General features: G+C 42.8%; 1 long non-coding RNA gene across 1 annotated transcript in view; it reads right to left on the bottom strand.

Annotated features, from left to right (window-relative positions):
* Positions 1-892: 892 nt before the first annotated feature.
* LOC144506824 (uncharacterized) overlaps positions 893-13,956 on the bottom strand; it is a 39,340-nt gene continuing 26,276 nt past the window's right edge. Inside the window, exon 4 of the long non-coding RNA XR_013499966.1 lies at positions 893-1,179. This is a non-coding gene — a long non-coding RNA (uncharacterized LOC144506824). The remainder of the gene's footprint in view (positions 1,180-13,956) is intronic.

The following is a 13,956-nucleotide window of genomic DNA, read 5'->3' on the forward strand; positions in this document are numbered from 1 at the left end:
CGCACACATTTCTAGCAAGCAGCATTCAGAGCTGGGGCTTGGAATTCTTAGAATTCCTGGCTTCCACCAGAATATTTCTTTCCATTGGAACTCCTCTGACTGTCTTAGATGATGGGATCTCCTATGCGGCCAAGGAAGTTTGGCTTCACATTGTTATAGCAAACTAGGTTGGGTACTAGCTAATCAACATCTCATTTTGTATTATCAGCGTTGCCTGGTTGACACCATCACATCAGTCAGAATGTTAAATTCTTGTCCTTTATCTTTTGTTGCTGCAAAGGATGTATCTGACCTGCACAAGACAAACACCCAAAGGCTCAATTTATCCTCATCCAAAAATAGTTTTAAGATCTCACTGAACCCTCAGAGTCCAGAGGAAGGCCATTTAGCCCATCGAGTCTGCAAGATTAAGGATAAAGTATTTACAGTCTTTCTTCCTGTGTCACCACTTCCTCCTTGTTCTTTTGAATATGGTTTTGTAGTATACTTTTACATAGATTTGTGATCTATTAAGGCATTTTTTGGGCTTTAGGAAGATAACTACTATACATTTATTGATACCCTTACTCTCTTATATTTCAACAGTTCTGTGGTTTATACAATAAAATATACCCAATGATAGATTTGGCATTAGATGGAGAATAACAAGGCTAATAGCAGACCATGGGAAGGTTGGCATCTTGATGCAGTGGCCTGTTGCTGTCAGTGACACTTCAACATGAAGACTGAGCATGCATTGTCTGTGCATTCAGTATGTATGCTGAAGCTTTGCCCAATGCTCACAGTATTCAATTAATAAATGGCCACAGCATTATGTTAATGATTAGTTAATTTGTGCATTAAGGCCTCGCATTATTAAACTTTCACATACAAGTGAAATAGAGTAATTTTATTCATCTCAGTACACTGCAGCATTTTACCATATTTTTATCACTGCATTTTAAGTGAGTAAAGAAGAAGCCAGCTGAGCCACACACATTTAGTGACTGCACATCGTTCAAGCTGGATGTGAATACTGCTTCACTTGCTTTTATTCACTCAGTTAGATCCATCAAAATAATATTGCTGAATTCTCCATAATGTTTATAGTGTTGTACATTCATCAGGACTTTCTTTCTATATTGTAGCCAAATGCTGGCAAGTGTCAGTCTTGTTGGTCAACTTGGAGTCTTCTTTAGCCTGGAGTGCAACATCAAAAGAAAAAATGCCAGTATTATACTGCAGGAACATTTTCCAATATTTCCGGTGTCTCCCAAAGTCGTCTTTAGCAATAGTCTCAGAGCATGATTTAATAAATTTAATGCATGATTCCAGTGGAACAATGACAATAACCTAATTATCAAGTTCATCTAAATGTTTTGTCAATTCAGAACTTTAGATGCTGTTGTAAGTACTTTTGGATTACAAATCATAATCTTTCAAAAGATGCTGAGATTTTTCTCTCTCGATTTTTTAAAATATAGATGTTCCATTCAATCACTCTGTCATTTTCAAATGAGGTTTGAATAAAAGTGCAATAGAAAACATACAAAGCACAAAATAGCACAACACAAAACTGTGCGTGAAAGTAAAATAAATTCCATAAGGAGCTTTACTGATACAAATACTGTACACCTGCACTTGCACTTGTTGTTGTAGCTGAAAGTTTTTGCTAAAACATTTGCAGATTTGGAGAAAATTTAATGTTAATTGGAACTGAATCCATTGTGGAGCAATGGTAAAAGTGAGCAAAGCTTTAACTGAATGAATAGCAGGAAGCTATTCATATGATGCCAGTGAAAAATAAAATAAAAATAAAAAAACAAAAACTAACTTTATGCAATTGGCTCAAAGAGTGTGATAAATATTGGCACTATTCATTTATGATTTGTACATAGTGCCCTTGTCACAGTTATAGAACTTTATAGTTTATGCATGGATTTATTTTGTTAGCAACACAGATAATTAGTGTTAAAAAGTAAGAAAAAGAAATGTTATGTGCACTGTAATTAAAAGATTGCATTGTATGGATGAGTTATTTTTTAAGTAAAATATTTAGCTGGAATATCCTGGTTTTGTTTTTAAAGTTTGTCTTACACCCATGGAGCCTGCCCAACAGCATCCGACAGTATGGATGTAAGACCATAAGACCATAAGACATAGGAGCAGAATTAGGCCACTCGGCCCATTGAGTCTGCTCCGCCATTCAATCAGGGCTGATATTTTTCTCATCCCCATTTTCCTGCCTTTTCCCCATAACCCCTGACCCCCTTATTAATCAAGAACCTATCTACCTCTGTCTTAAAGACACTCAATGACCTGGTCTCCATAGCCTTCTGCAGCAAAGAGTTCCACAGATTCAACACTCTCTGGCTGAAGAAATTCCTCCTCATCTCTGTTTTAAAGGATCGTCCCTTTCGCCTGAGGTTGTTCCCTCTGGTTCTAGTTTTTACTACTAGTGGAAACATCCTCTCCATGTCCACTCTATCCAGGCCTCGCAGTATCCTGTAAGTTTCTATAAGATCCCCTCTCATCCTTCTAAACTCCAACGAGTACAGACCCAGAGTCCTCAACCATTCCTCATACGACAAGCTCTTCATTCCAGGGATCATTCTTGTGAAACTCCTCTGAACCCTTTCCAAGGCCAGCATATCCTTCCTTAGATATGGGGCCCAAAACTGCTCACAATACTCCAAATGAGGTCTGACCAGAGCCTTATGCAGCCTGAGAAGTACATCCCTGCTCTCATATTCTAGAGGTAATGTGGCGATGTGGAGATAAAATACATGCAGTGCTTCAAATTCATTAGTTTGTCATTTTTGTCATCTGGATTGTCTAATCTTGTGAAGCTAAATGTCAAACACATTATCAGCCAGGAGCCCATGGTCCAGTATTGTGCCAATGTATATGAAATATAGTTTAGCAGATTTTCATTTCAGGGTCTATTGCTGCCAAATTAATGAAATATGTTTACTTAGTAATTATAAGTTTCTAAAGGAATGTCTGCATGGAATAGTTGCAGCAATAATTGAGTGTAACAGCACTGTACATACTGGTGCTCTGCTTATAGCAGGACATGGACAATCACACACAATGTTGTTTCTTGTCCCTGTCACCCTTATTCTTTTGGGAGGCAGTTTTTAAGTTCATTTATTAGTGTCACAAGTAGGCTTACGTTAACACGGCAATGAAGTTACAGTGAAAATCCCTTAGTTGCCACACTCCAGCGCCTGTTCGGGTACACTGAGGGAGATTTTAGCATGGCTAATCCACCTAACCAGCATGCCTTTTGGACTATGGGAGGAAACTGGAGCACCTGGAGGAAACCCACGAGGACACAGAGTGGACGTGCAGACACCGCAGAGACAGTGACCCAAGCCGGTAAATAAACCCGGGTCCATGGCGCTGTGAGGCAGCAGTGCTTCGCACTTTTAGAAATTTGATTGGGTTTGCAATCAATCTGTGGGTGACACATCTGATGCACACTTGTTCACATGGGTGCAGGGATATGTTAACTTGGTGCTGCGGCTCATCATTATGATCCATGCATGGGGCAAGTTCTACCTTTGCTCTTCATTGGCTGTGTGTCTATTGTGGGGTGGAGGATGGAAAAGTGACATTCACAAGTCTCTCTTTGCCATGTCCTTCCATGGCCTCACCCCTCCCTGTCTTTGTAATTTCCTTCAGCCCCACAGTCTTCCAAGATTAATTAATTTTGGCCTCTTAAGCATCCCTAATTTTTATTGCTCCACCAGTGATGGCCCTGAAACTCCTTCCCTAAACCTCTCTACCTTGCTTTCTTCCTTGAAAAGGCTCCAAAGTATGTACCAGCTGTGGCTCAGTTGGTCGTACTCGAACCTCTGAATCACACAGTGGTTTGAGGCCCCACTCCACACGGTAGCACAGTGGTTAGCACTGCTGCTTCACAGCTCCAGGGTCCTGGGTTCGATTCCCGGCTCGGGTCACTGTCTGTGTGGAGTTTGCACATTCTCCTCGTGTCTGCGTGGGTTTCCTCCGGGTGCTCCGGTTTCCTCCCACAGTCCAAAGATGTGCAGGTTAGGTTGATTGGCCAGGTTAAAAATTGCCCCTTAGAGTTCTGAGATGCGTAGGTTAGCGGGATTAGTGGGTAAATATGCAGGGGTAGGGCCTGGGTGGGATTGTGGTTGGTGCAGACTTGATGGGCCGAATGGCCTCCTTCTGCACCAACCACAATTTCTATGAAAATCAAGGTTGACACACTAGAGCAGTACTGAGGAAGTGCTGCATTGTTGGAGGTGCTGTCTTTCAAATAATATATTAAACCAAGGCCTCATCTGCTCCCTCAGGTGGATGTCAAATTTAGCATGATACTATTTTGTAGTGGTGCAGGGGAGTTACCCCCAGTCTCCTTGATAATATTGAATATCTCAATCAACGTCGCTAATAAACAGATTATCTGGGCATTATCGCATTTCTGTTTGCAGGTGTTGGCTGTGCACAGATTGGTTACCTATATAACAACAGTGATGACTTCAAAAAGTACTTAATTGGCTCTAAAGTTTGGAACATCCAGTGCTTATGGAAAGTACGATACAAATGCAAGACTTTCTTTTAAATTCTGTGCCCTCCGCCACCATAGGAAGAAGTTTCAGGGGAGATTGTTGCTGGTAACAATGATTGCATTGCAAGGAAATGTTTGATGACTTTACCAGAGTTATTAAGAAAAGAATCTTACTTCTCACATCAATTAATCACTCCTCACACCTTCACCAACTACAGCCCCACTATTCACAACTCTCTTCATCCTCTTACAATCAGTAGACACTTCATTCCAAATCTTTCTGCTCCTACTCACACACTCCGCCTTTCCAACTCTCAGCGCTATTACAATCCTCCATTCCCCACAACTTACACACATTGTTAAACTATATGCAATGACCTCGGTTACATTCTCTGAACTAGTCACAAGGCTGCCATCTTCTTATTTAATCACGGGGCTAAAGGCAGTGAGTGGTGGGGGCAGATCCTCCCTGTCCCCTTTGGCATAAACTGTGGTGGCCATTGCAGGCAGTGGAAGATTCATGCTAGGAGAGACATTGTTCTCTGCTAGATGATGTGAATACCTTCTCAAGGGCAATTTGAAATCAACAAAAGATACTGGCCTTGTCAGCAGCACTCACAATCCATGTACAAATAAATAAAAGTAATCGCTGCTAACAATGAGATCCTAATGAAAGAGGTACAGAAAACCTACAAAGCACAAACTAGCACTGTTCAAAACTGTGCATGAAAGTATAATAAGTGCCACAAGGAGCTTAATATACTGTAGTGTAAGGCAGGAGGATATGATGAGACAGGTGCCTGGTTGCTGGAAGCTGTACATTGAAGCTTTGCTGTACAGGATGCAGATTTGGACACAAAGGGTGGAATTTTACAAGATTTTTTTCTAAATCTGAAGTCTAAGTTTTCTAGTCTGAAAATGGGAGAGTTCCAGATCCATTTTTGGCTGAGTTTTCTTATGCACTCTGTCTCTAAAAAGATGGGCTAGTCAGTTTCTAGCCAGAGAGGATGTGGATGGAGCTTAACTTGCCAAACAGCCTGTCGAGCACATATTGCGTATGTGCAAACTTCTGATGCTGCACACGTGCATTAACAGTAGCAGGGATCTGACAGACAAAGAGCGAGCTATCAGGCCCCTGCTACTGCAGGCAACCTGAAGCAGCTCACCATTCCCCCCCCCCGCCCCCCCCCCCCCCCCCACAATCATGGGTGCTTGCGACCCAAGATGCAGCCCTTGCCACAGCCTCCTGCCGCCCAGTCCGACCGGGCTCCGCCGCCCAGACTGATCGCAGCCCCCCTCCCTCCCCCACCGATTGCATGCTGAGTGGCAGCAGGCCCCCCTCCCCCCATTGGCCCCACCCCTGGCACTGCTCCCACAGGCCCCACCCCATTGGCCCCATAACCCTGATACTGTCCCCACAGGCCCCACACCCCCTGGCACTGCCCAGTGGGCATTGTTCAGGTGCCCTGTGGGCACTGCCCAGGTGCCAGGATGGATCAAGGGGCACTCCTGCCTTGCACTCGGCCTCCCCAAGAGCCCTCAATGGCCTCCAGTTCCACTGGTGAGCCCAATGCAACTGTTCCCCATTCATGGGGAGCAGGTGTTTTCCTCGCCGGGGAGAACTTCCCTATGATTCTATGATTCTATGAAACTGGCGGTGGGATCTGCACATACCACACCACACACAAGAGCAGGGGTCAAGAATAGAGCCGGTGTCCTTGCTGTTGCTTGCCAGCCAGCCAGCCAGCCCACATTGCTGCTGCCTAAGTCAAGATGGTGCAGCACACAGCCAGGCTCTTTAGGTCACATGTGGCCTCCTCCAGTGAAAGCCAATCGCAATCCATCAGCCATGCTGCAATCACAAGGTAACACCGGGTGTACCTAGGAGAACCAGGACAGACAAAGTATACAAAGGACAAGCAATGAGGAATGCACAAGAATGATGCATTGACTTTTGTATGCAATATAGATTGATTTCATTCATTAATTTGGTTTGGTTTGTTAATTTTGTGGTTGTTTTTACTTCTGCATTGAGGCCAAGTGGATGTCACGATGATCAGTAACTGAGGAGACATGAAGTATGGGAAGGTTGGTGAATTGGGTTGCTGTTATCAATAACATGCTTGGATGAGTTCTTCATGGTCAACTGGTCAGATAGGGGCTGTCTGGTTTGCTTCTTTCCCTCCTCCTCCTCATTCTCCTGCTCCTCAGGGAGCAGATAGCCCAGGTGTTAATGAGTCAATTTTCTCACTTTCCCATGTCTATCTCAGTGAATATTAATTCTATCCAGCATTATGGTTCCTAGAAGTTAGCTGAGTGACCTTTTCATGACTTCTGTGTGACTATGTACTCCAGTTTATTTTCAGCTGAAGGATTTCCAGTCTGTTTTCAGGAGAAGTGTGGAAGTAAAGTCTTCCTTCTAGAATCTCTATGCTCAGACTCGGAACATATTACTCTTCCTAATGGTGTGTAATATCAATATTTTGCAGAAAGAACTCAGGTTTTTCAAATAATTTGCTGGAAGAAACATATGCTTAGTGGAACTGCCTGGGCCAGATGTCTGTTTATTATTTTCTGCAGCAGTTTGGAGCTGCTACATGATGATAAGGTCTGAAATATTGTGATCACAAATTGATTCATCATGTGTTTATCATCATTATCCTCTTCAAAAAATATTTTTTTCTCAAAATAGATCTTTAACTATGTTATTCCTCATATGTCGATCATCCAAAGCTCTCGCTTTTAAAAGAAGTTGAGCAATTTGTGAACCACCTGTCTAAGTATGTTGATCATTTTGTTTCTTTTCTGGTCTAGTCTTGCTTTCCCTGTTTATCTGTATGGACTGCATTTTTCTCCAACTGCAATGTTCGGGAAGATCAGGTTCAAATCCCCTTTTTGCTATTATAGAATCATATCATAAATTAATGAGGTATTGTTTTCCCTCCCAGTAATTAAAAGTTGATGACCACTGGGAGAAAGTAGTTGCAAAATATAAAGTTGAGAAACAAATGAGCAAATGAGAATTGAGAAAATTATCTTATCTTTTAGAAAAAAGAAAATGCAATGCCTGTGCTCACTGTTCTTGAAAATTCACCAATGCATTGCTAAAAGTTAGGTGTGGGGATGGAATCATGTTGCAAAGCCATCCTAGAGGATAAGTTTTATGCTTTTAACATTTGTATCCTTTCTCAGGTATTCATTAATTTATGAATTTTTTGTTGACTAAACATTTGGGGCAGGAATTTGAGCCCCTGCTGGGAGAGAGAGAGAGAGCAGGAGATAAAAACTGGCCAGCTGGAATGATAACCATCAGGCTTATGTAATAGAGTGAAACAGTAAGCAATGCTTTTGTTTAACACTCTACACAGTTTTTTCAAAGATTTAAAGGGCAGTAGTTTTAAAATCCTTGACAGATTGACAGTTGCTTTTGACAGTTCTTCTTGGTACTTTTGATGCACATTCATGTTCACTTTTAACAATTCCATATAGCACCTTACCTCTCCCAAAGGTTTCCCAGGGTACCCTACTCTTTCAAATGGCTCTGCAAAGTTTAGACCTATTCCTACGAGGTCTAATCTAGGCATAAGTCCTGTGGTGGGGGTAGGAACATGAAATGTTTCCTGCCGTGGTAGACAGCGGGAAACCTCACCACATCTTCTGGTGCTGAACTCATAAATTATACAGCCAGATGTTTTATGCCATAATCCATGGTGGGACAGGCTTGATGGCATATAATCTACTGGTGTATCTGGGCACCATATTGAAAAGGCACCCAACATCACTAACCCACTACTGAAGAAAGAGGATGGACCTTCAGGAGATGAAGAGTGATCTCTGGGAGCACTCTGAAGCTGGAGGATCTTGAGAGTGAAGATGGATCTCCAGGAACATTCTGAAGCTGGAAGTTTGATCACCTCGATGGCAGTATCTGGAAGATCCATCTGATAGATGCTCCTCACACCCACTGCTGTGGTGTTCCAGGGTTCAGGGTTGCTGTCAGCCTCTATTCCAAACTCCAGAGGCAGCCCAGGCATTGTTCAGGTGAGTCATGATATCTGCATGCCATGTTGTTCCAGATGTGTTTCGCACCAGCGTGTTTTCCTGCTGGCAGCGCCTGGGTGGAAGATTCGGCCTTCATCTGCATCCCATTAGCAGTACCAAATCAGTTTCATGCCAGCCTTCAGCGGGTTTCCCATTGGCAGGCACCAGTGGAATATACCCTGGGAAATTCACATCGGAGTGAAACTGATTTTTGTACTCCCAGCAAATTCTCCCCCCTTGTCTGGTATTGAACCTGCCAATGGGGCCATGGGAGAATTCCGTTTGTGTTATCCATTCCTGGCTAATGAGAATCAGACATGCCTGGAGGCAGTTGCTATTTTACATGGGCAGGTGCCTCCGAGAAACACTCATGTACAAATCCCAACCCGCTCTCATTCCCATTCCTGTGAAATCCCAACCTTCTCCCATTCCCATCCCTGTGAAATCCCAACCCACTCTGATTCCCATCCCTGTGAAATCCCAACCTGTTCCCATTCCCATCGCTATAAGAACAGGAAGTGCCATGGTCAGGGGTGGGACCTCTGGATTTCAGCCTCCCCTGCTTTTGTCTCATTGCAAAAATCCAGGCCTTAATCTTTGGAAGATTCCAGTCCAGAGAGCAGTGAACCTGGGTCATTGAATGTATTCAATGAAAGCATTGGACAGATTTCTGATCTACAAGGGAGTTTATAGTTATGGGGGTTGGGAGGAAAGTGGACTTATAACCACAATCAGGATTGATCTGATTAAATGGTGGGGCAGGTTTGAGGGGTCAAATGGCTTCCATTAGTTTTTGTGTTCAAGTTGGAAGGCCTTGATTGGTCCTTCAGCTTTGAAAGCTTAACCACCATCCTTAATTGGACAACAAGTCCATCTCGATGCCAACTGGCATTCTGTAAAATTCGCATTGAGTGACGGTTACGCCCGGAGGTATGTCCAATATCCAGAAACTGCCCCAACCTCCTTCTCCAACCTCAGGAGAACATTCTGCCCTTAGCTTTAGTTACAATTATGCTCCACTGCATTTTCAGAGCAATTATTTTAGAATTTAGGAGGGTTAGGAGTTGGGGATTTGAGGGCACTGCGTTAGATTTTGGATTCTGTATCAGTTTTAAAAGAATTGTTGGTCAGCTTTTGCCATTTTTCTACATTGGTGTACAAGAATCCCATTCCGGCAGTAAATGGATAAGGCACCAAATCAGTTCCCCTAGTCAGAAGGTTAGGTCCAGCTGCATTGATAAACAATGCTTTGAAGAGGAACAAATTTCCCCATATAAAGGAAAAGGCCACATAGCATTAATGTTCTGAAAAATTACTTGATGGGTACAGTTTTGTCGTGGCATCAAAACCCAAGGTTTCAGCCTCTCATTCATAAAAGCAGGATTCAAAGTAGGGAAATACTTGACAAGACGGATACCAGGAAGGGTTTATTATCCACCAAGTTGCTCAGAAAAAAAATTCATTGTTGTAGAAGACCAGCTGGAATAGTTCGAATGAGTTGAGTTTGCCGCAAAAGGATTTGTTAAGATCAGGAATGTCACTACAGAACAAAACTATTGGGGCAGTAACATAGGATCAGAATCAAAATCCTACAATGTAGAAGGAGGCCATTCGGCCCATCGAGTCTACAGCAACCAAAATCCCACCTAGACCCTATGCCCATAATCCTACATATTTATCCTAGCTAATCCCCCTGACACTACAGGGCATTTTAGCATGGCCAATCAACCCAAACTGCGCATCTTTGGACATTGGAGGAAACCCACACAGACACAGGGAGAATGCGCAAACTCCACACAGTCACCTGAGGCCGGAATTGAACTCAGTCCCTGGTGCTGTAAGACAACAGTGCTAACCACTATACCACCGTGCCGCCCCTGTGAAGTGACAATGATGATTGGGAATTCTTGTGCATTCTGCGGATTAAGACATATCAATTTACCTGCAATTTAAAGATAGTAATTTGGCTTAATCAGGAAATATGAGGATCCTGGAATAAAATTGTTTCTGAGAAGAAAAGAAGATGACACGTTCTCACTCCCTTGACAGCTGAGCAAACAGTTAGCATGATTTTCAAAAATAATACCAATAATAATCTAAGGGCAAAGGTGTTTAACCTTTTTATGTGGTGACAAGAAGTGACTTCCTCTCATTGCTGCTGAAATTATTTCAATAAATGGCATTTAGGATGAGATGCTGGTATTTCAATAATAGTTCTGATGGTGTTAGACATCTACTAAAATTTCTCATCCTGGACAGTAATAGGTTTAAACTTTCTTCTTAGCCAATTATTATCCAAGTAAAATAATTCTAGATGTATCTCAATTATTATGTTAGAAATGTATTATATCCCTTATTAACATAAATATGGTTAACAGTAAAATTCCATATTAAATAGATTGAAGTTGCCAAATACTTGGAATTTAGTGCTATTACTATAGAATAGCAGTGATGCTGCATTGTCAATGGAAATATAAGTGAATATCACTGAATTGAATTTGACGTGAATGTGTCAGCAATTGAATGTATTTACATGTTACTCAAAAAGGTAACAAGCGGGTGCATTGGCAATGCAGCTTTACTGCTGTAAATATTTTATTTATGTAATAAATAAATCATGGAGCATTCAATATAGTGAAATCCCTTTACATGAATGGGCTGTTTAGGGAACAAAAATTAAAGTGAATTGCAGTGCATTGTAAATGTCCTGATGACATGCTATATCATTATCAATTAATTCAATGCCATATTCAGGGCTGAATTTGATGTTCACAACAGTGGGTCTTTGCAGTGGAACCCCCGACATGATTCAATGCCAATCAGGAACCCAACAGGACAACATGGATTTCCAGGGTCTTCCAGGGTAGAGATGCTGCCTCAGAAAGCTGCCATCAATCAGAGGCCACCAGCTCTTCAGTACCAGCAGTGCCTTCAAGTGCAGTGGCCACCATCAATATTGCACCATACCCGAGGATAAAGGACAGCCACGGAGCCCCAGAACTCGGGTAAGTGAGGCAGACTCGTTGGGAGATGGGAGAGAGTGGGTTGATTTAAAGGTCAGAGGATTGCCTTTCTGCAGGTAGGTCCCTTTGTTGGGCATAGGTTGCCCAAGCTATAGGGGCAACCCCCACTCCCCAAACCTTCAGAGGTTGCAGGGAAGCTCACCAGGGTATACATGGCAACTTGTCCACACAGCAATGCCCTTCCCTGGCTGCTGCCCTTAATTGTTAACTTAAGATCCTCAATTGATCTCTGGGCAGGAAGGCAGTCTCGACCCTCTTCACCCAAAACTTAACTGAGGTACTTGGGAAGGCAAAAGGCTCTCCAGACAACACATTCCCCACCAATTTGATGGCCTTCCCTGCCTTCCAACCTTCTCGGAGAATATTAAATTTCACTTTGCAGCACTATGGAAATAGAAGTGCTTGTATGAAAGGCTGAAAGGTTTTCTCAGAGTTTTTCAAGTTTTCTTACTGATTGCACCAGTTCCCTTCGGTTTCTGCTCCTCTCCATTGTCACATGATATATTTATGTGATGACTTATTGTGGCAGGTACAAGACATAAGAATGTTTAGGAACAAGGATAGGCCCAACAAGCTTGTTGCATTTTTATAGAGCTCATCGCCATTCTCCAGAAACATTTCATTGTCTTTTAAACTAACTTGTTTTGCTCAATAAAATGGTCTTGCCTAGAAGTTTATTTTATTCTATTGCCTTTCAAGCTTTTCAGATGGGGAGCTCACCTTCAGGCATCCAATTTATGATGACATTGACTGGCACGTTTCTGATGAACTAACACACTCAGGGAGAGCACAGGCAGAATTTAATTAAGTTAGCTTATGATGATTCTGTACTATTGATATTTTTATGCAGAAGGGGGACTGTTTTTTACAGGCAGCCGGTGTATCTCGTAAAACATATAGTTCAGATGCTGTACAGCAGGATAATAGCTCATTTTACTCATGTAGTGTTTATTTAGCAGGAGGCTAATGGACTGTTGTTTATGAATGGAGATTTCCCCTGGGGTTGTTTCCTTAAAGGAATGGAAGCTGTTTTTTTAATTCAATAAATGGGAGGAGCTATGTCTGTAGCAGAGAAACAGCTTTCTGTTTCAGTTTAGAGTTCAGTTGCTGACTGGAGCTGTTTAAAGACAGACGTCTGCTCCCTCTCTCCGTAACATCTCTCTGGAAGTTCCAAGGCTGTTAATCTAAGTTAGAGCAAGCATCTCTGTGATGGCTAACTATATTTAAAGTAGGTTTTAAGTGTATTGGAAGAATGTTGCTGAATTTGGAACTGAAACAGTGATAAGGTAGAAATTAGAGTTGTTTCTTTTCATGTTTAAAGATTGTTCAACTGTTAACAGTTAAGCTGCTACATTTTGTTAGAGGTATACTTAAACTGTGTTATGAATAAGGCTTGTTTTGATTTTAAAAGATCCGTAATTTGTCAGTAGAATTATTCCTGGAGCGAAGCATCCTTTCCTCACCTTTATGCCAAAATGGAAAAATTATTGGAGCCTAGTCTGGCTTCATAATATATCTTGGGGTTCTGGTCTGGGACCCTAACAAGCTGCACTAACCCTAATGATATGGTCTGGGACAGTGGCCGGGTTGCGGGGTGGAGGGAACGGGGGTGGATGCAGGGGAATCAGGTGGAAGCACCCAAATCAGGAAAACTATCCCCAATTAAGTAGGGGACAGGAAGAGCGCCATTGTAGGGATCCCAAGCACTGGCCATAGGATGCCAGGAGCCACTGGATATCACTTATCGCTGAGTCCACCAGAATTCGGTGGTAGCTCAGGGATTTGATGGGATTTACACAGCCTCCAAAAGGCTGTCCAGCAAACAATGTCAGGCTTGCCTTTGGCCTCAGCGGGAGGTGCAGGGTCCTTGTTGACAGGCACACTGTGCCAATCACAGGATCCAGCATCGAGAAAGGGAGCTGCTGAAAGCGATCCCATACCCTTGTCTCCAACCACCCTCTCCATCTCCCAGTGAATCTCTTCTTGTGACCCCATCCCGCCCCACTCACCTGTGTCCAGGGATCTAACATTGATCCTCAGGCTGTGTCTAGGAGCATTGCAAACAGCAGCCACACTCTCAGGTTATTGATGCCGGGAAGCCATTTTCAGCCTCTGAATGATTGGCAGCTCTCAGAGGGTCGGGCTTTGCAACGTATGGGGGCCTTAATCATGTGGGAGCCTCAATGCAGGCCAGTAAAGTGCCTGAGTGCACTTAAATTGCATCAGGCCTCCCACATAGAAATGATGTGGGGTTCCACCTCTTCTCCAACCATTTATGAGTCCCTTCCCACAAGAACTAAATCCCAGCCCTGTGTGTCAGCTGTCATCTATCTGTTCTTGAAACCTGCTGAAGTGTCATGGGGCATTACAGCC

Source organism: Mustelus asterias, chromosome 18, assembly GCF_964213995.1.
Source record: "Mustelus asterias chromosome 18, sMusAst1.hap1.1, whole genome shotgun sequence".
In the NCBI taxonomy this organism is placed as follows: Eukaryota; Metazoa; Chordata; class Chondrichthyes; order Carcharhiniformes; family Triakidae; genus Mustelus; species Mustelus asterias.